Source organism: Esox lucius, chromosome 11, assembly GCF_011004845.1.
Source record: "Esox lucius isolate fEsoLuc1 chromosome 11, fEsoLuc1.pri, whole genome shotgun sequence".
NCBI lineage: Eukaryota > Metazoa > Chordata > Actinopteri > Esociformes > Esocidae > Esox > Esox lucius.
This window is the reverse complement of record NC_047579.1, coordinates 39,286,052-39,308,738: the sequence shown is the minus strand read 5'-3', so window position 1 is coordinate 39,308,738 and position 22,687 is coordinate 39,286,052.

The window sequence follows — 22,687 nt, the reverse complement described above, 5'->3', positions numbered from 1 at the left end:
CTGTCAAGATGGCTTCTAGTGACCTTTCCTCTGAAGTGGCCAACTGCATCAATAGCGTCATAAGTGGGCAAACAGTTGGACCTCATTGAATTGACTACTGACGTTTCATAGTGATGAGCACTGACCCCTCTAGATGACCCTGCCTGTCTCAGAGTTTCCAGGGCCACTAAATTCAGACTTCGGCAGGAGAAAGATGTACACCATCTCCTAGCTTTGGGGGCGTCACTTTGGATACCTGACACTAAACGTTACCAGATGTTGGTCAAAGATGGTGGAAAAATAACAAAGTACTCTTGTTTTGTTATTTTGCTAATATGTTGTGTTCAAGATCTGGGACAACCAATGGAGGATTTAAAAGCAACAAATCATCAACTATTTACTTCAATAGTCTGTTGATATATAAGCACAATAGTCCATTGTTATACAGCTCTGGAAAAAATTAAGAGACCACTGCACCTTTTTCTCTCCTTTCCAAAAAAGTCGAAAAGGGAGGTTTTGAGTGAGGAACAGAAGGGTTAAAATTGAGACCACTGCATATTGAACGCTAATGTTCCTTACTCAAAACTTTCCTTTTCAACTTTTTTTGGAAAGGAAAGAAAAAGGTGCAGTGGTCTCTAAATTTTTTCCAGAGCAGTATATTTTGCTCAAATGCAGAAATACCTACAATTTCTTACCCAAATTTGTGTCACTAACTAAGCTGGGATGGTGTTTGTGCTTCACTTTAAGTCTATATTAATACCATGCCTTGTTACAGCTGACGTTATCAACAACCCAATTGGTTTGATGTGAATCACAGCGAGACCGGCATTTCCCTCCGCTACATTATGGGAGTGCTAGCAGTGGCATCTCAAATATAATGTTACCCAATGGTCTGTTGCCTCCTTGGCTAGCCGCCAACCCAAGTGTAGACGCAGAGAGCTGGCCGATCCCAGAGAGCCTCTTTGGCACTCAGCACCTACCAGAGAGCGTGAGGAAGGACCAGGATAAAGCTAGGAGTTAGGAAACACAACCTGGAGACTAGCGTGAGGAGAAACCAGGATGAGGCTAGGAGTTAGGAGACACCACCAGGTGCCTAGCGTGAGCCTGATCCCACTAGGAGTTAGGAGACACCACCAGTGTTAGGAGACACCACCTGGTGCCTAGCGTGAGCCTGATTCCACTAGGAGTTAGGAGACACCACTAGTGTTAGGAGACACCACCTGGTGCCTAGCGTGAGCCTGATCCCACTAGGAGTTAGGAGACACCACTAGTGTTAGGAGACACCACCTGGTGCCTAGCGTGAGCCTGATCCCACTAGGAGTTAGGAGACACCACTAGTGTTAGGAGGCACCACCTGGTGCCTAGCGTGAGCCTGATCCCACTGGCCAGTGGTCAACATTTCAAGTAGCAGTAAAAATGGGCAGAAATTGGTCCAACTTTGTACCTACTTTGTGTGATAAGTTACTTTTTAATATTTTAAATAATAATAATCAATTTGTAACATATAATATGGATGTAGTGTATTATTGTTAGCTAGTAAATACATTCAGAATGTTTTCTCTAACTGGCAGTAATTTAGTCAGAGGATTCAGGGGGAGGACGTTGCTAGCCTTTACACTGCTGTTCAACTTCCTGTTGGTTATGTGGCACAGAGGGACTGCTAGCCGGTGACCGGGAGGTCAATGAAGATAGTAGGCATAGTCCAAAACCATCCCTATTATTGTAGGTCTTGTAATGGTCATGATGAAGGAGACCACAGGTTTGCTCACCGTCTTCATTTGACAACGGACAAAGATGTCAGAAAAAGATGAACGAGTAAGGACGAAGCTGGTGAATTATCTGAAGAGAAATGAATACCTTTTAACATACAGCATAATTTAAATAAACAGCAAGGCAGTGGTCACGGTGATAAATGAATACCTATTTACCTGTAGCATTTGAAATAAACAGCATGGCAGCGGACATGAGAAACAGTCCACAAAACACTATACTTGACTACTATGATCTGGATAGATGGTGTTCCTCAGCTTTACTTCTAAGACCAAACTGTTACCTCGGTGGTTGTTTCGGGTGCCCCTCCTCTCAGTCGCCCCTCCCTCCCGCCTGGACAGACAACCACAGCTCCTCACTCTCTCTCCACTAAATAGAATTTCATGGCTCCTTCCTGGTTTGGAAAACAGCCAATGTGGAAATATGACACCTTTCTCAAAACTAGGTTGAATCCATTTTACAGTTAGCTTACTTAAACCTATATTTATTAGGTGGTTACAGAGCAGGTCTTTTCAACTAAACTGCATTCGGTAATATACTTTTTTTTTTATCAGACAAATGTTTATGTGGATGATTTCTCAAAAGAGGAACATTCCATTTGAAGATGAGTAGGCCATGGCTCTCTACCACTTTACTGTTAATGTCTTGCGTGCCTCTCCTAGCATCATTACACAGCTGAACGACAAGAACCATTACCTAGAAGCCGCTATCATGCTCAGAGGTTGGTGAGAGAAATACACATGCCGAGGCATCATTAGTGGTCTTTGTAGATGGAGAGAGGACAAATGAGTAAGATAGGAGATATGAAAGACAAGCATGCCCAACTTTTTGGCACAATATAATGTCGAAACGTACTGCCAGTTCCAGCCCTAGCCTTTTTGGGGCCCTAAGCAAAATTTTATTTCAGGGGCCCCTTCTCCCCTAGTGGTCTGGGGCTCACTAGAAGTCTTGGGCCCCCTGGCAGTCAGGGGCCCTAAGCGATCGCCTATGTCGCTTATGCCTAGGGCCGGCCCTGTGAATTAATTAGATTTATTGGCTACCCAGACAAAATGTTTCTTTCTTCCACACAAGGAATCTGAACCTGAAAAGACTACCCCAAAACATGACAAAACCATCTGATTGGTCCCAGAAACTGACCTAAGTGATGATCCAATCGCTGATGGCATCACCAAAATGCAAGGCTCCTTGTTAGCTATAGCTACAGGAGTTAAGTAATCTCAGCTGTTTGATAATAAAACACATTAGCTAACCTATTCAAAGTGCTTGTGTTTGTGACAACAATAATAGCAGATTAATATTGGTAGATGCAACTAGCGTCAGAAGCAGAGGTCTAACAAACTGTAAATATAGCTAACCGGTTAGCTTAGCTAAGGCTGCACATTAGACATCAACAGCTTGTGAATAGTTATTTTATTGGGCATATGCTAAAGAAACTGTTACTTTATCTAATGACCCCAAAATGTAGAAAGGTCGCTGAGAGAATGATGGGAGAAGTTCTTTTCACAAAAGTTTTCAACTCTGAACAGAATTAATTGGGTTTTTACCAGACTTTATAGCAAGAATACAGTCCAGGTAGAATCTTGTTTTGGATGTGCCTTTTCTAAGTGATCTTTCATTGATTGCACTGGCCAGATGCCATAAAATCAGTATATACTGTAAAACACTCCTGGGATCGCTGATTCTTCAATTTCATGTGCCAGCTCAAAAGTTCTAAATAATTTGACAGTCAATTAGCATGACTATATGGATTTATTTTAACTTTAGGCCCAGGTTCTGTTAATGAAAGCATTGTTGCCTTCATCTGGCTGTATTGCCATGTTAGCTTTGTTAACAGGGAAAACAGAAAACCAAATATTCCAAATTGTGCCTCCAAACAGCAAGGCCTTTTTTGTCTGTGAGAAGTCTGTGAGAAGCAACAAATGTGTTGTTTCTGTTTCCCTCAGTCTTCTGTCATTTGTTGCTCCAGCTTGTTTGATGCAAATGTCTTGTTTATTAAGTCTTCTTTGCTTTACCATGTAGACGTGTTGGGGTCAGTATGACAACATTTCATTTTATTGTATAAGCATTGAATTACCACTTGCTCCTTGGCACCATTGGTGGAGTATCTGCTGTAGAGACCTAAAGTGGTCTATTACCATGGTCTATTACCATTGTGTATTACCACTGCTTAGCTGTCTCAGGGCCTGGTTAACTTGTCATAATTGAGTCAACCATGTATTCCAGATTGTACCAAAGTGAAGTGTAATCTCATTGGTGCCGCATGCCTCCATAGCAAGCAATGGCCACTTGGTTTGTTTTTCATCACAAGTGGTTTACGGACCCCAAAGCTGTTATAGCATTTTTCTGGTGCAATCTATTATGTATTTTTCAATTGGGACTTTTAAGTTCTCATATGGAGAGACTGCAATTGGTTTCTCATTTGGTATTTTGTAAGTCCCTTTTACAATCTGGCTCCAAGGGACCTTTAACTCTACTTCACACACCTTCTTTATACAATCCTTTGATTCCTGGCTCATAATATACCTGTTTAGCAGATGGCAAAAATGTATTTAATACACAGGAAACTGAAGTTGTCTATGGTTTACAGGACAAAATTACTGACTGTTAACGATGACACTTTTCACACATAAGGCGAATCAACTCAAGAACTCGGAACCCTAACTCTAGACTCTGTAACCCCAATGTTCTTTCCTTAATTAACCCTGGTTCCCACCCATGTTTAACACAGTTAGACTCTGTATGTTTTAACTCTGTGTTTTGGAACAAATGCATTCTTCAATTTAGAAGAAATTACATACCCTGCATATGACAAAAGTAAATATACCCTTTTTGTGTAGCTTTGTGTGTTTGTTTACACCGCTTTGACACGTCGGCCATACACGACATGAAGGCTTCAACTGAAGGTTCCCAGAAACAGACCAAAAGCGCGGAAGTGACATGTCTGTGGGTCTGCCTTCTACCCATGACCCTTTGCAGCAGGTTATTGTGCCATGGGCGGTGAGTGATGCAAATGGGAAACACGTATTGTTTACACAGGGGCTGGATGTCTGCTTGCTGTGTTGCCCTGCCACTGCCTGCTAATGGACAGATAACATTGCCAACTTTTGTAAGGCAGGCTCCACTACCGGCCGCATTCCTTCCCCGTTACATCATTTAGGCCTCAACATCTCCAGGCCATCGTTTTGGCTGAAACTTCGGGGGCTGGATTGAAGGGTAACGCTGGTTCCCGTAGCCCGACACCCTCTCTCTGAAATGAACTTCTTCCACCCGTGTTACAATGTAAACAAACCGTACTGCAGACCAGTTGGTATAGGTTAGGAGGAGTGAACATTAACTATGCTTAGAAAGTTGTGGGAGCACGAGGGAGAGGGGGAGGGGAGAAGAGAGTGAAATCGTATACAAAGTCTAACACGATGAATCATTTCTGCCATCGACGTTTGTTAGTTACTGAACACCCTTAGGATCATGGAATGCTAGCATGAGAGGAAACAAGCACATTGAGTCATCTTCAAGAAGATGTTTGAGACAGTGATAATTGCGCGTCCTTAAAGGCATGTAGTGCCTCATAAAGACTCTTAAAAAGTCCCGTACACATTGCACACCACCATCTCCAGGAATACTGAACATATTATCAGCAGTTCTGTTACCCTTTTATCAACACCTCCTAGAAGTTAGTCTTCCTCTCCTTTCTCTCTAATGTCACTCTCCCTTTTCCTCCCTCTGTCTCACTCTTTTGCTTTAAATTCCACCTTAGACCTCGGTTGCAACTGTTTCTTCTTTCCTCCATTTCTCTGTCTGAAAAACTCTCACTTTTGTGTCCTTCCTCAGTTCCTTACTGGCTATGTGCAGAGCCGAAGCCAGGGGCCAGGGGACCCAGATAGAAGATGGGGAGGGGGTGTGCTCTCCAGACAGCCAGCTGAGCTCACTCTCTGACTCATTTTCCCATGCTGGAACACTGAGCGACGGGGGGAAGGGTATACCTAACTGCTGCTCTGAGAACTGGTTGTCCAGCGTTGCTCAGGTCTGGACAAAGTATATTCAGGCAAGCTGGGGAGAAATGCCTCTGGACTGACTACAGGGATATTTGACTAAGAATTTTAGACTAAGGCTACAGTACTTCTTGAGAGAAAAGCCAGATGCAGGCTAAAGATGCACTAACACTGGGTATATATGCAGTCATCATTTGTTGGTAAACCATGGCTTCCTCCCCTGCCCTTTCTAGTTTGAAAACAATGCCAGTCAAATCAAACGTTCCGACGATCTCTTAATTTTTTTGAACACATATTCCACCACATTCGGTGATGAAGATAACCTGATTTAACGAATAAATGTTGAGCCAAGTATGCAACGGAAATGCATCTCCTTATGTGTAAGAAGTTGGTGCACCTTTAGTATCACATACAATGGTTAACATTAGAAGCAGGTGGACCTGAACGGATGCAAGTCATTTGAAAATCGTGAGAGAATAACTTGGAAGGGTCCAGCCAAGATTAGAAACCTGGTCTGGTTTGGTCCAAACCATATGGGTGTGTGGTAACACATCAGCCTAAGATCTGTCCAGTGGATCAATCTGTCCAGTGGATAATTGTCCGGACTCCTGGCAATCTACATAGGTTAGGTCATCACACAAAATTCAGCCCATGAGCTGACTGTAAAATGCTCATAGAAGTCTCTAGGAACCCCGGGGAAGCATGAAGGGATCTACAGGCACAGTCATTGTTGAAGTGCCTGAGTGAACTGTCAGCAAAAGACTACAGAAATATGGCCTACATGGGAGCTCAGGAAGAAAGAGGTGTCTGCTCTCAATGAAGAATATGAAGACGTAACAGATGAGTCAAAGGTGGAGTTGTTATGGTGCAAAGCAGGACCCCATGTTTGGTAAAAGCGAAACACTACCTTTCAACAGAAGAACCTTATACCAAAGATAAAGCTTGGAGATGGTGGCATTGTGGTGTGCGGCTGCTTAGCTGTCTCAGGGCCTGGTTAACTTGTCATAATTGAGTCAACTATGTATTCCAGATTGTACCAGAGAATTATTGAGGTAGTCCACTTGAAGTGGACTGTGCATGCAAGAAAACCCTCCAACATGACACAGTTGTAGCAATTCCTGTAAAGAAGAGCAGGCAAAATCTCCTCCCAGTCAATGATAGACTGTTACAAGAAACAGCTACAGCAAATTATTTCAGGGAAAGGGGATAACACCAGCCACGGAATCTAGGGTGTATTTATTTTTTCTGCATTATGAAAATGTATTTGTATTGATTTTTAATGAGTGGTAAAGGGATTGTTCCATGAGTAGTGTTAAAGGAATAGTTCGACAGATTAATTTGAGCGAAATTCTACTTACCCTGAGATGTTCTTGAACATCTTGTACATGCCGAGCCACAAAAGCTGCATTGCAAGCAGAAACCATCTAAAAAAACACTAAACTACCCTTTATGCACATGACTATATTTAGCATTAGCACTGTGTCCTTGTCTCAGTTTCTGTTTATGTACTCTACTGTTGTTACAACGTTGTGAGTGAAACAACAAGTAAGCTTTTACTTGAATGGTCCGTACTTTGTGAATTATTTTCATGACAAACTTGAACTGATTCTTTGAATGTGTGCCAATAGGGGAATCATAGCAGCCTGGACACTAATTGCTTCTAACCAACCAGTAGTTGGTTTCTCAAAGAACAGAATGGGTGCTAGGTACAGGGGTAGTCAATGTCAGCTAGCTAACCACTCATGTTGCAGCAGTCAGTCAAATGTGTTTGTCTGTCTCTTAAAGAATGCTAGCTAGGTAGTTGTTTTGGTTATCTAGCACTAATGTATGGGGGAATCCAGAAATGATAAGATGACTGATAACATTAATGACTGCGCTCAGCTCAACACTTACCTATTCAATCTTATAGACGGAGCAACGTTATCTCCAGATACTGTTCTTGTTGTCATTAAACCTAAAACCTCACGCTAATGTCAATCGTTAAATGTCTAGTGATGTGAAATACTGCCTCACACACTATGTATGTAACCAAAGACAGAGTGTAATATTAGCAATTTTGAGCATGTCATATTGCAGCCAGTGGATTATTAAGATCCGTTCCAGACATGTCCCTCCGAACCACAGCTGGGCATCAGTCTTTTGATCGTGCTGCTCGCTCACCCAGGAGGTTTTCTGATACCAGCATGCTTGAAGGAGAGCGCATTCTCCTGCTAACAGCCACGACTGAGGTTGCAGGTGCCCAACCCATCTTAGGGAGTTGCCAGAGTTTAAAGAGAATAGGCGTTCATGTCCCACATACACCCAAACTACCTTCGAAGGTGCTGAGACAAATCCCACTGGCCAATGCAGACTCTATGGGAACACTGCAACGCAGTGACTTATGCCACTCCCACACTTTGCAGCACATAACTGGCCATACTTGAGGGAAGAACACACTCGGTATGGCTGTCTGAAGAGCACGAAAACACATGAATTCAATTTGGAAAAATACCTCCACATTATCAATTTCATCATCTGTTTCTTCTTTTGTTATTCAGCCAGGAATGTTCCAGCACACACACCGCTCTCTTTTGGGGCGACCCCCATGAAACGGACATCCATTGGTTTAACCCAGTTCTGAACTGTCTTTCATAGGGCATCTGAGGGAAGAAATATGTCTCCCTTGAAAAGTCAGATTCAACTTAACATTTTTCAAGCCCCATTTCCCAATACAGATTAGTCTTACTTGGAGTAAGAAGTATACACCAATAAACAAAAAAATGACAGGGATAAAACAGCATTGCCATTCACTTCTTTCTGCCCGTATGTCTGCCTGTTGCTTTCTAATGTGCCCTACATTCCAAAAAGTGAAGTCTTTCTCTTCCTGTACTCTGCCTTGCTTCAACAGTTTGGTCTCCCTCTCTCTTACCCTCTCCTCCCCACTCTCTCCTCCTCTGCTTCCTTTCTTCTTCCCTCGCTCCTTCCTTTTTTCCTTCATCTCACTCCTCCTCTCCACAGTGGTGTGGTTTGGCTGCAGCCGACTGCGGTCATAGTTTCCATCCACTCCCTGTCTGCCGGATCCACTGCTCTGAGAGGTCTGTATCAGGCTCAGGACCATCCCAGTGACGTGTGTGTTGGTGTGTCTGCGTGCCTGCACTGTATGTGTCCCATGCTGTCAGGGAATATATACAGGTTTTGAGTGAGGAACAGAAGGATTCAAATTAAGAGACCACTGCAAATTGAACTCTTCTGTTCCTAACTCAAAACTTTCCTTTTCAACTTTTTTGGAAAGGCAAGAAAAAGGTGCAGATTGCATCATATCCTTGTTAGGTCAACGTTGTTATTCTTCAGAAAAGGCCACAATAAGTAATTCCTAAAATACTCCCCTCCAAAGCACTGCAATCTGTAATTCCTTGACAAGGAGGAGGTGTAGTGGAGGGCAGTAGACCACTCCCTTTAATACAGAGAGAATTAATTTCCCATAAGGCTGGTCCTTTCTGTTCTTAACAAAAATGGCTGCCACACTGATAGGGTCCCACAGATTATCAAAGTGGGAGGTTTCAGTCAGGAAACAATGGTGAGGTCACTGCCTCTGGTCCAGTTACAAAACCTATAACTGTTTGTGTTTTTTGGGGGGGGGGGTCCACTTCAGTCATGCCTGCCTGCATGGGGAAAGAATCTACTACAGGAAACCATGCCAGAGCCTTTGAGGTGAGAGTAATGAATTTGAAAACAATTTTAAAAAGTAAAATGGTAAGAAAGTTTAGACAGTAAAACATGAGGTTAAGAAAGTAAGACAGTAAAACAGTAATAAAGTAAAAAGGAAATAAAGTAAAAAAAGAAAGTAGTAAAGAAAAAATTATTGAAAGAAATAATGAAGCCCCCTCTTTCAATGGTCAGTCTGTCTCTGCTAATGTGACAGTTCTGGATTTGGCACACACTTGATGGGTAAATTGATGCCCTACTCCAGTCTTCTTTTATTCAGTTCCACGTTGCCATACGCTAGCCGCCAGCGAACCAGAGAACACTGCCTATCCACCCTGTAATTTATCCCCTCCCATTCTCGGCTCAGCTTCTTCCTCTCTCATTTAGTAAAAACACTGCTTTTGGTTTTCCCTCACCCTCTCTCCCCGGCTCTCTCCCTCAACATCTCTCTGTCTCTCATTCCCTCTTTCTCTGCCTTTCTCTACTTCCTTCTCCCCCTTACACCCCTCCGTCCCTCTTGCTGTCACCCTTCTCCTCTGCTCCCTCTTTTTCCCTCCCTCATCGCATGTTTCCCCTCTTTCTCTCTATCTCTCCCTTGCTCCACCTCTCGTACAGTAATTCCTACAAACATACACACACACACACACTCACACGCACACACACACACATACAACACAGACCTCCTGGTGCCAGACACAAGTCCTTAGGCCCTGTCTGTGTTTGTGTTAGGGTTTGAGAGGAACGGCAGATCTGGGTGTGTGGCACTGGCTGGCTGGCCGTGGCAGGTGTGCCACGCAGGTGGGCACCAACTTTGGGTTTCTGGAGGCGGTGCTGTTTACTCACCCCGATCTGAGCCATGAGAATTAGGTTAAGACGCCAATAACAGCTCTGAGACCAGATGATTATCACTCTAGCACAGGATGAAGCGGGTTGATGGGTTTCTGAATGGAAGCTTACACTGTGGCTGACCACACGTCGGTTAGTTAGGGAAGCTGTCCCTTGGGTTTCTGTCTATGCGAAGCAGGTCAGGGCAAGGGTCAACTCAGGTTTTCAATTCAGAAGGTTAACTGAAAATATAAAGGCAGTTTGTTTTTTCAATTTGTGAAATTGTATTGAAATTGACTTTCTAGCATGACTGAAACCATTTGGATATGGCCCTAATACAGAGGGCTCCAGTGCACTACAGAGTACTTCATCAAATGACTCTGTGGGGCTGTCCCTGACTTTGGCTTCACATTATCCCCTCTCCAAGATTCTCTAGTATCTTCCCTGAACAACAATAACAAAGGCACAGAAACACAACAAAATGTTGAAAACCCTATGTTAAGGATAACGGGAGAGGAATTAGGGAAGTGAGGGTAGTGTTTACATGGTTGGTGTTGACATGGTTGATGTCAACTTGGTTGGTGTCGACTTGGTTGGTGTTGACATGTTGGGGATGACATGGTTAGGGTTGACATATTGGGGTTGACATGTTGGTGTTGACATGTTGGGGTTGGCATGATCATTGTTGACGTGTTGGGGTTGACATTGGTGTTGACATGGGTGGTTATGACATATTGGTGTTGACATGGGTGTTGTTGACATGTTGGGGTTGACTTGGTTAGTGTTGACATGCTGGTGTTGACATGGGTGGTGTTGAGATGAGTGGTGTTGACATGGTTAGTGTTGACATGTTGGGGTTGACATGTTTGTGAAGACATGATTGATGTTGAATTGGTTGGTGTTGACATGTTGGCGTTGACATGGCTTGGGTTGACATGGTTGGTGTTGACATGTTGGTGTTGACATGGGTGGTGTTGAGATGAGTGGTGTTGACATGTTGGGGTTGACATGGTTAGTGTTGACATGTTGGGGTTGACATGTTTGTGAAGACATAATTGATGTTGAATTGGTTGGTGTTGACATGTTGACGTTGACATGGCTTGGGTTGACATGGTTTGTGTTGACATGTTGGCGTTGACATGGCTGGTGTTGACATGTTGGTGTTGACATGGCTGGTGTTGACATGGCTGGTGTTGATATGTTGGCGTTGACATGGCTGGTGTTGACATGGTTGGTTTTGACTTAGTTGGTGTTGACATGGTTGGTTTTGACATAGTTGGTGTTGACATGGTTAGTGTTGACTGTTTTGATGGTTAGTGTTGACATGTTGGTGCTGACATGGTTGGTTTTAACTTGGTTGGTGTTAACATGGTTGGTGTTGACATGGTTTGTGTTGACATGGTTTGTGTTAACATGGTTGGTGTTGACATGGTTGGTGTTAACATGGTTGGTGTTGAAAGGGCAATGTCATGAGCAAAGATGAAGCAGACCATCAATCCAGCCAGATGTCTACTGAATGGTCCATCATCAACTACGGGCTGTAATTAAAGAAAAGGATAAGGAATAAAATATATGCGTGTGTACAAGGGTGAATTCTTCCTGGTTGAACTTAGAAAGCAGTGATATGCAGTTGAATAGCTTGGCCTTGATTTTCTACTCTCCAACTCCTACTGTGGAGTTGTTGACAAGATGCATGGCCATAATAAAGAGTGACAAATAACAATAGGAAAAAGATAGCAAGACATGGACACGGCACAGACTGCTTAGGACCCATTCAGGTCTTCCAGTATATTTTACTTCAGCTTTCAATACAGGAACACTTGATGGTGTTTTAAAGAAAATCACATGACATCATCACCCCAAACAAGACATCCAGAAATGTTTGGGATGAAACGGCCAATGAGAGTGCAAAGGGTTCGTATTTACCTCTCACCCCCGCCCCATTGTGTCTGTAAGATTGGGCAAGACTGTGGCAGGTATCTGTAATTGGAGCAGATGATTTCTAACTCTATGTTAATGACAGACGTTTCCCAGTCTCCCAAATTGAAGCAGCTTGAAAGGGTGCGATTTCGCCCCAGTTCTCCCCCCAGCCTATAATTTGTCTGGTACGTGAGGGCCTATGAAAGCTACCATCCCTGTGCCTGGTGAGGATGAAAAACAGACAGAGAGAGAGAGAGAGAGAAAGAGTGGGTATCGTCTCAACACCAACAAACTCTTCAGGCCCACCTCATCCCATTGGGGCAAAAGAACGGCCTCATCATTGTTGTCTTCATTTCACTAAGACGTCTGAACACACTGTAACCCGATGAGCTCAGACAGAATTCAGGGAATTCAGGGAGTTCTAGGGCCCTGCATGTTGTCCCAATCATAGACAATATACCGCGACTCTACATCTATAGCTGCTCTCTCCCCTGCTCCTCTAGCCTTTAAAGAAAGGGATCACGGATCAGCACCGGCCAGAGTCTCCATCTGAATCGTCCCGTTCCCTTTTATACGGTGCATGCCCCGTGGAAGCCTCAGCATACATTAAATAACACAAACCAACAGAGTTGTGTCACCTAACAGGCCAGATTTGTAGGTACACCTTCAGCTATACAACGGAGAGTGACACAGATACACCTCCTGACACACACCCCACTCATCGGTCTCACGGGTAATATCGGTGAACCTAGTAACATCAATAAGCCCGTCCAGCGGGAGCCCCCGCCCCGCCTGCTTGAAAGCCTGGCTGCTGGCCGGCGAGTTTAAACCTGCACACATAACAGCCCAGGACTGAGTTCTCAGCAGCTGGCTGCAGCGCTAGTACCGGCTCCGCCTCCCCCCCTTCATCTCTCCGTCTGACCATCCTCGCCTGCAACTGACTAGGACGGCATGGGATTCCAGTAGGAACGGCCAAGGGTGACGCTATGTGACGTGGCAAAAAATAACGGGGACGGGGACCTTTCGCAAAGAACCCAGTTGGCTAAATTGGCTGATATAGTCAAATCTAAAAACATTTAGCTGATTTGCACCAAGTTGCAGTAGCTGTGCATTGTGGGTTAGAATCAAGCCCTGACAATAAAACGTCAATGCCTGGAAACCCAATTGCAGCCAGCACACCTGCTGCGTAACAGAAGCCCTCGTATGAAGCAGGCGCCAAATGCCTGCATCTCTCCCGCCCCTAACCTCTCAACAGGACCTCGTGAAGTGTGTCTCACAGCTAGGCTTTGCTGCCTGCCTTGCCCTGGAGGTGCACAAAGCCAAATACACACACACACACCTAAAGATTTACTGAGATACTTGCATAAACACGCACATATGAACAGCGGGTAGAGTGAAACAGTACCTACTTTTATTTACAGTAACTACTTTTAATTCTCCTGACAAAAGACACCGGTATCTTGCCACGAAATGTTTTGGATGAGCCACTCGCTCCACTTTTGTTCTAAACCTAAAGAAAGCTTATGAGAAACAATTATTTTCACTTCCTAGGTGCCTGTCAACTTCAGAGGTAAACGTCGACTTCACTGAGGTAAATGTTGATTTCACTGAGGTAAACGTCGACTTCACTGAGGTTAAAGTCGACTTCACTGAGGTTAACGTCGACTTCACTGAGGTAAACGTCGACTTCACTGAGGTAAACGTCGACTTCACTGAGGTAAACGTCGACTTCACTGAGGTAAACGTCGACTTCACTGAGGTAAACGTCGATTTCACTGAGGTAAACGTCGACTTCACTGAGGTTAAAGTCGACTTCACTGAGGTTAACGTTGACTTCACTGAGGTAAACGTCGACTTCACTGAGGTAAACGTCGACTTCACTGAGGTAAACGTCTACTTCACAGAGGTAAACGTCGACTTCACTGAGGTAAACGTCGACTTCACTGAGGTTAACGTCGACTTCACTGAGGTTAACGTCGACTTCACTGAGGTTAACGCCGACTTCACTGAGGTTAACGCCGACTTCACTGAGGTTAACGCCGACTTCACTGAGGTTAACGTCGACTTCACTGAGGTAAACGTCGACTTCACTGAGGTAAACGTCGACTTCACTGAGGTAAACGTCTACTTCACTGAGGTAAACGTCGACTTCACTGAGGTTAACGTCGACTTCACTGAGGTAAACTTCGACTTCACTGAGGTACACATAAACTTCATTGAAGTTTACGTTGACTTCAGTGAGGTAAATGCACCAAGGCAGCATTCCCACAGCCACGCTAACCTTCCTTCCCTGCATGGCTGTATGGCTCAACCTCAATGACCAAAGATGACAAGTGGAGAACGGAAGAACCCGATCATCTATCAAAGCGAGGTCTGTGCTATGGTGTATAGTAAAATGAATGAGCGGCATCACATGCAATAACTTAAAAGCCCCCCTCCCCCCGGTGCAATGAGGTGGCTGCACAGCGCCTGTTCTAAACTGACACCTGCTTTACAGGGCAGCCGAAAAGAAGTACATGAGGATCAAACATTTCCTAACAAGGTGCAACCCTTTTGAGCTGCTGTGATTTTTGCTAATTGGGGGGCGCTTTTCAATGAGGAACGCAATTCTATTCAGAAATAATATAAGGAAACACTATTTTCAGAGTCCCAAACGTGTTTCTGTAAATCCTCTATAGATTATCTACTAACACACATTAAGATTTTAACAATCTACTAACCCTAACCTTAAACTTCATCCAAACCAGAAACTTAACCCTTTCCCTAAACCCTTCTAAACCTAACCCTAACCTAGAAAGCAGTTGCTTGTAAACAGATAGTAATAATATCAAGAAACTTAGAACAAACTATCTACAGAACCTCTACAGATGGCAAGTGGGACTCCCTAAATCAAGTGTTTTAACCATCAACAAATATAAAATATAAACATATAATATGAAATAAACTCATACTGTGTCAGTTGACATTGTAGCTCATGTATCCAAATCTCCAAACACTCTAATACACTGGATATCACTTATTCATGACACGCTTGAGTGATGTGACAAAATGAAAAGAATGAACTCTTACACATGATACCATCAGCGTCCTCTAATGACTTCTGAGTACACCTCTCCTACTATTATTATCTCAGCTTCTGAGATATGAGCCCATGTTCATCACCGGGAAATTACAGGCTGCCATTATCACACAGGCACTGTGGGTTTCACTTTTCAACACCAGACAGGTACCAGAAACCTCCATACAGCCGCTCCGGTGGGACCTGAACCCCACTGTGCAGAAGCAAAGGGAGGAGAAAAAACCCTTAGGTAAAGTGAACCTTGTTAAACCGCACTCCGACAGACACAAAAACAATTTACTGGTGCCCCGGTTCCTGTCTTGCAGATGTTCATAAACTACATGTTGTGTGTTTAAATATATGATTATTAGCCCCTCTGAAACATTTTTTTTACCCCCTCCTCCCCACTGACATCCACTAGCTACCTTTGCAAACATATGGCTCCTACGAAACTTCAAACGGTCGGCTTCCGTTCATAAAAACAGGGGGCTTTAAAGAGGGGCACCTCTAGGTTGTGGGTGCTCAGGGGAAAAGCATCAGTGTAATCATTAAAGCCTCTTATGGAGGTAATGAAAAAGCAGCAGTCACCTTTTCGTGGCTTGCCACGCTGGCTGACGTTGTGCTGCAAGTCTTTGGTCTGCCTAGTGAAAAATGGAAGAGAAGAAAATAAAAATCATAAAAAAATTATTCAATTGTCCTAACTGTGCCTCAGTCTGCTCTGACGTGCGAGGTAGACAGGCCGATCATAAGCCTACAGTATGTAGGTGTGATGCAATAGCATGTAGGAGTTGACTCCCAGTAAGTAGTGAAGCCTGAGTTATGATAATATTCTCTGATATTATTGCTTATTTCACCAATGCTGACCTTTCTACTTAGTCAAGTCTTTCATCGTTTAGTAAGTACTCATCAGAAGAGATGCATTATGTTGCACTTGATCATCTTTATACTGTTAGCTCTCATAAAGAATATGAGAAGGGCTATACATTAGAACTGACCAAGATTCAGTTCTAACCAAAGTTAACCTTATTGAGGCATCGTTAAATGAAGGTTAGGATTGGGGTAAGGGTTAGGTTGAGCTTTAGAATAAGGATTAGGTGTAGGGCTAGAGAACAGGGAACATGGGTTTCTAGGTTAGGGTTAGGTTTCAGTTCCCAACAAGCAAACTGTAAAACAAGGAACGTCAGGCGAAGTGAGGATATCTAGCCGGTCCTTATTTTGACATGAAGCCTTACCAGTCTCTGCGTTAGATTTAGGGTTAGAATTAGGCTTACAGTTACGTTTAGGTATTAAATTGTCAGTCCTAAATTGTTGGTCCTCACTTTAGTAAAACCAACATGAATGTGTGTGCGTGTGTGTGTCTGTCTGTGTGGGGCAGCAGGCAAAATGAATCAAGGAAACAGCAATATGATTCATATCCAACCCTGCTCCATTGCTCTGTCGGTAGATATCCTAAATGGAATCATCTGTCCGTCTTTAAAAATGTGAATCAACATCTCATTTGTCTTGTGTTACTGTTTTCTTTCCACAACAAGAAACCTTATTTTTCCTTGGTTCAGGCCAATGTCATTCTAATGTGCTTCTTTGGCACTCAACTGCCTCAAGTTTTTGAGATTTTCCACTGTCTGTGTCCAACAACTCAATAACCTGACATCTGCTATCCCTACCAATGGCTATTGTCTTGTGTCCATTGCAGAAGAAACCTTTGCAGTTACAGTTCACTCTCTCCCTCCCTCTCTCTCTCCGTCTCTCTATCTGAGAGTCCGGGCCAACCCGACACATTGGTCCAGTGGGACTCCACCCTTCTTAACCACCAGTCTGAACTGTATGAGAGACAAACCACAAAACAGTAGATTACAAAGAGTCCTGTCAGGCGAAGCGGCCCTGGAAATCACTGTTTCCATTTCAGACACTGGTTGTTCTCCAGTCCCTACAAGGCACCAGCAGTGCCCTCGGGAAGGCTGGGTCACTTACACATAGGGCTGGGTCACTTACACATCGCGGTAGGTCACTTACACATAGGGCTGGGTCACATACACATCGCTGTAGGTCACTTACACATGGGGACTGGGTCACTTACACATTGGGGGGACGGTCATTTACACATGGGAGGTGGGTCACTTACATAAGGGGGCTGGGTCAATTGGGTCACTTACACATGGGGGTGGGTCACTTACACATGGGGGCACTTACACATGGGGACTGGGTCACTTACACATGGGAGGTGTGTCACTTACACATGGGGACTGGGTCACTTACACATGGGAGGTGTGTCACTTACACATGGGGGTGGGTCACTTACACATGGGAGGTGTGTCACTTACACATGGGGACTGGGTCACTTACACATGGGAGGTGTGTCACTTACACATGGGGACTGGGTCACTTACACATGGGGACTGGGTCACTTACACATGGGGACTGGGTCACTTACACATGGGGACTGGGTCACTTACACATAGGGACTGGGTCACTTACACATGGGGACTGGGTCACTTACACATGGGGACTGGGTCACTTACACATGAGGACTGGGTCACTTACACATGGGGACTGGGTCACTTACACATGGGGACTGGGTCACTTACACATGAGGACTGGGTCACTTACACATGGGGACTGGGTCACTTACACATGGAGGTGGGTCACTTACATGTGGAGGTGGGTCACTTAAATGTGGAGGTGGGTCACTTACCTGTTTACTGTGGCCTTCCTGGCATATTATGTAACGTCACAAGCGGACCTGCAGATAAAGAGTTAATTATGGAAGATAATAACACCGGGAAATGTAATAATTTTTTTTTAATAAACATACCCCTGTAGTGTAATAATTAACAAATGTGCAATGTATTGAACTATTTAATGTTTACAAAGAGCAAAGCCAACAACCAAAAAGAAAATACTTTTCTACACTATCTCCTGCTTCCTCTCCAACATGAGTTCCTCCCCAATCTAGCATCTGTGCTCCAATTCCAGGAACGCTGCCAGTCTGACGGTTGGCTGGTGTGCTGGCCGGGCGCTTCTCAACATCGGGAAGTTTCTCTACTCTGTCTGGCTTCAACCAGCACTTTAATCAACACTCACGTAAATCCTATTTACTACTCAGCTAAAATATCCAGCTTTATGCATGACTATAATATATGCTGTAAGTCTGAAGTATTTATTCCTTAATTCCTGTTTTCGTCTCATTCCTTGCTAATAATAGAACACAGTTTTGCTGCAGGGCAGACGATAGCAATAGTATGCTGGAATATTCAACTAGAAATAACAGCACAGCACCGATTATATAGTATGTAGGTACCACATGAATCCTTGCAGGTGGAATTGGGTTGCATTAATCCCCTACCAGGGCCAAAATTCTGATTACATCATTACTAGCTGATGGTATGTGATAAAAGGGTATGGTGGGGTTGATGAGGGATAGCTTGATAGGTCTCTGTCTTACCTAAATTGATTGGTTGAAGCTTCCTGCAAAGATTTACATTTTATTTTGATTGTATACTTTATTTTGTCCCAAGCTGCCAAAATATTTTTCTGGAGCCTCAGATAATGTTACTTACACAAGTTTAGTAATAGACAGTAATCATTTTCTAACTTCAGATAAAGTGAACATTCCACTACCACCTCTCTATGTTATGGACTTTGAGAAGGGTATAGATGGAATATATCATGTGGATGTTTTTTAGTTGAGGAAGTCACCAGATGTTGCTTCATTGAGTACCAATTCCCAAGATCGAAAATGCCCGCTAAGCTAGCCTAATTTATACTCAACAATCAACATAAGCTTGCTATGTTAGCAAATGTGAAAAATATGAAATATAAAAATGACCACAATGATGAATACGGCAGAATAATTGCAGTGTTTCATCTGAAAATAATTTGGCAAGGAACTTATTCATGGTCAGCTTTTAAATGTATGTTTGCCCCAATGTTTGTGGCTTGTGCAATTCATACAGAGATCGCGGAATTGTGCCATAACCAAGGTTTGAGGAGCTGCCTTTAACACATGCTGAAATGTAGTAAGAAAATTTGAAACAATTAATCCACAAATAATTATTGACACTGTTTGATGAGCAAGTCTTCGTGTCGTTTTACATCAGGCTACGGTGTCTGGTTCGGAATGGTCCTAAATTTATCGATTTTGTCGATACGTTATTGTTTTGGAGTTTAGTGGCAAAGAGCTGCATTGGCTTGATACTTACATCACATAGCTTGCACTCTTTGTGCTAGCTAGATATTTAGCCTATTCATATGGGGCTCCTGTGGCTCAGTTGATAAACTAACTTACCTAACAAGGCATTATTTACAAGCACTGAGTGAAAGGCCAAAATGTCTTAAGAGCGGCCCACTTTATCGCCGCAACATGAAGCTATTAAACCAGACTGAACAATTTTTTGAACAAGCAGCATCCACTTTTCATTCCAATGATAATGAAGGTTTTGCTTTGCCATTGGGTCTATCTGACATTCTTCTCCTCCTCTCCAGGTTTAGGAGATTCCTCCTCGTTATCTGTTGGAACAGCTGTAGTAAAACGCCAACCTGTAAGAAGCTGGTCTTTTCAGAGGCATCCTCTCCCATCTGTTTGCTCAAGACTGACACCTGCCCATCAGCCCATCAGCCAGACTCTCTCCCTCTCCTTTTTTAGTTCTCTGTTAACATGCAGTGTTTATTAGATGAATTTACAACACTGCAAAATGAAACAAAATGGAATAATGCAAATTAATCTTTCTGTTCTTACAAGTGTCAAGGCTCCGCGGTTCACAAAGGAAATAACTTGACAGGAGAAAAATGGCTATATTAGGAATACAGTCATTTCTATGTAGACTATTTCATGTTTCAAGAACATACTCTTCTTGAACATACAAACATTTGTGGTTTGTGAAATTATTGTAATGTTTTGGATGAACTGCATCTCAACTCAAAGACAGACGTTATTAGGAAATTCAACTGCAACTTACAACCTAACGTACAGAGGTCCTTAAATGCTGCTTATGAAGTGTTTTGGTTGGGAAGAGAAGATTTATAAAGCCTGCCTGGGACATAAGCAAATGTTATCAAATAGTTGTGAAAGTAGTGCTCAAGAACCAACCCAGGACACAAAACTCTGTTCTACATCACATAAGTATGTGTACCTCATCACATGTTTACCTCATCACATTAGTATGTGTACATACAAGTATGTAATAGTATTTACACATACTAATGTGATAAGGTAAGTATGTATGTGTATTACAGTATGTATGTGTATTACATCACATATGTATGTGTATTACATCACATATGTATGTGTATTACATCACACATGTATGTATACTACGTCATTTCTCGGTTTCATTCTTATGTGTAATGAGCCATTAGGAACCCAGAATAATCAATGAATAATGTGCTTGGTCCTTTTATTATGCAACTTGTCAATGTATATCTTGCAACATTTCACTCAAATGGCAACAGGCTGATATTTACTGAATGGAAGTCTAATTGCTAGTGGTTGAGGCTCATAGTACTGTAAACTGTGCCACATGGATTTCAGAAAACATTTGCTTTCAAACTATATATTTTGTGAAAACCTGAGAAACAGAATTTCTGCTCTTAGATAATAAATGAACTAAATAGACATACTGTACCTAACCCAAAACGGTTAAAATAAATGAAGCTGAGGAAGTAGCATATCAAAGCCATCAAAGGCCGATAATGTATTAATCTTCATCCCACCCTGACCATTTTTCTGAGAAGACTGGATAGGTGAAATAAATAGGTGGCAGGCAACACTGGGCTTTCATTTTACACTACACTTTTTCCTTGGGCGCATAAGGCAATGTTACCCATCATTTGACCGCCAAAAGGTCATTTATTTCCAGAGTAAACACATCGGTCAAGAGTAAACAATAGAATTAAACTTTTTTTTCTCTTTCTCTGCCCACCTATGATGCATGCTATGATAGTGCCTTGAGTTAAAGGCCATAAGTTTGAAGTGACATTTGTTCTCATATGCATGTCACAGCTCCTTGGCAAGATTATTATTTTCCTTGGCAGTGACCGTTCAGAAGTTAGCCCACATTTTCTGTTGAAGACATTGGTCACTAACAGTTTGATATAAACACAACATACAGTCCCCAGCTCTGAAAGAGCTTCAAGTTCCAGAACTTCCAGCGGAGGGACAATAGAAAACACTGGCTTTTTCAGTTTCACTTCAATGCAAGTTCAAGATTACATTTGAAAGTTTACTCTTTTTTGCAAAGTTTAGGTGAAGATTACATATTTAAACAAACATACTAATGCATTTGTATCTTCAGAGCAAGCACAGCCTAACCTCAAGGTGTCAGACGTAACTGGTACACAACCCTGTCATCTTCGCAAGAAGAAACACTGGTAGTAGCATAGCCAAGGCTATAGAGCCTACATGCCAATGAATAGAAAACCATAGGTCTCCCAAGCGTCACCACATCTTGGGTTTTATACCCGAGTGTATCCCAGGTTGTCTTGACAGGAAGGCTTCAATGAGTGGTACGTTGGGCTTTGCGTTGCCTCTGGCCAAGGGTCCTGGAGACCATGGAGTATTTCATCATGCTCCAGTGCCTCCCTCTGGCTGGCCGGGCGCCTGCAAGGGGTTCATGGGCGAGTGAACAGTGTGGAAAGAAGCACAACTGCTTGACAAGTATACCTCTGAGGATGCATGTCCACATCTTCTACTCTACTGCGGTCATTGGTGTTGCTGTAATAACACTACTGATGCTGTAATAACACTACTGATGCTGTAATAACACCACTGATGGGACATCTGTAAATTGGTAGAGAAAGAGAGTACATTTGGAAAGAAAAAAAAATATGCAAAACAGTTATCAATGTGTCATTGCAGTTCAACTCTTTTTGTTTAATATACAAGATATTGGATTCTACATCCAATTACTCCCTTATTTAAGGTGTTACTCCACAAGTAACCCTGAAATTCCCAAAATAAACCAGTTCTTTAATGTTCAACATGTTAAAACTGCTTTGGTGTCACCTAAGGTCATTAAGACCAATTGTGTACTTCACATTAATGTTGGCCGCCTCGCAAATGTATCTTCTGTAGGCCGCCATTGGACTGCAGTAAAATCAATCCGAAATGATGTCCAAATGGATTTGGCGCATCGACACACAGCAAGCCTCGAAGCCTAGAGTAGTGTATTTTCACAGAACCGCCCTCATTATGAGAAACACATGTGAAGTGCACCCTGGCCCGTCTGTTACAGTGCGACAATAGGCTACACTTGCAATTCGGTCGGATTCAGAACTCGAAATGATGAGGTGGCGCTTTCTATCTGAAAGGAAGCACACCATCGTCATCAATGTAAAAAAAAAAAAGTCTGTAAAAAAAAAAAACGCCAGTCCTTATCTTGAATAATGTCAAGGCACGTGAGAGATTCTGGAGCAAAGGACGCACAAGCAGGTTTGGATTGCAATAGTGCATAGCTGCAACGTGGTC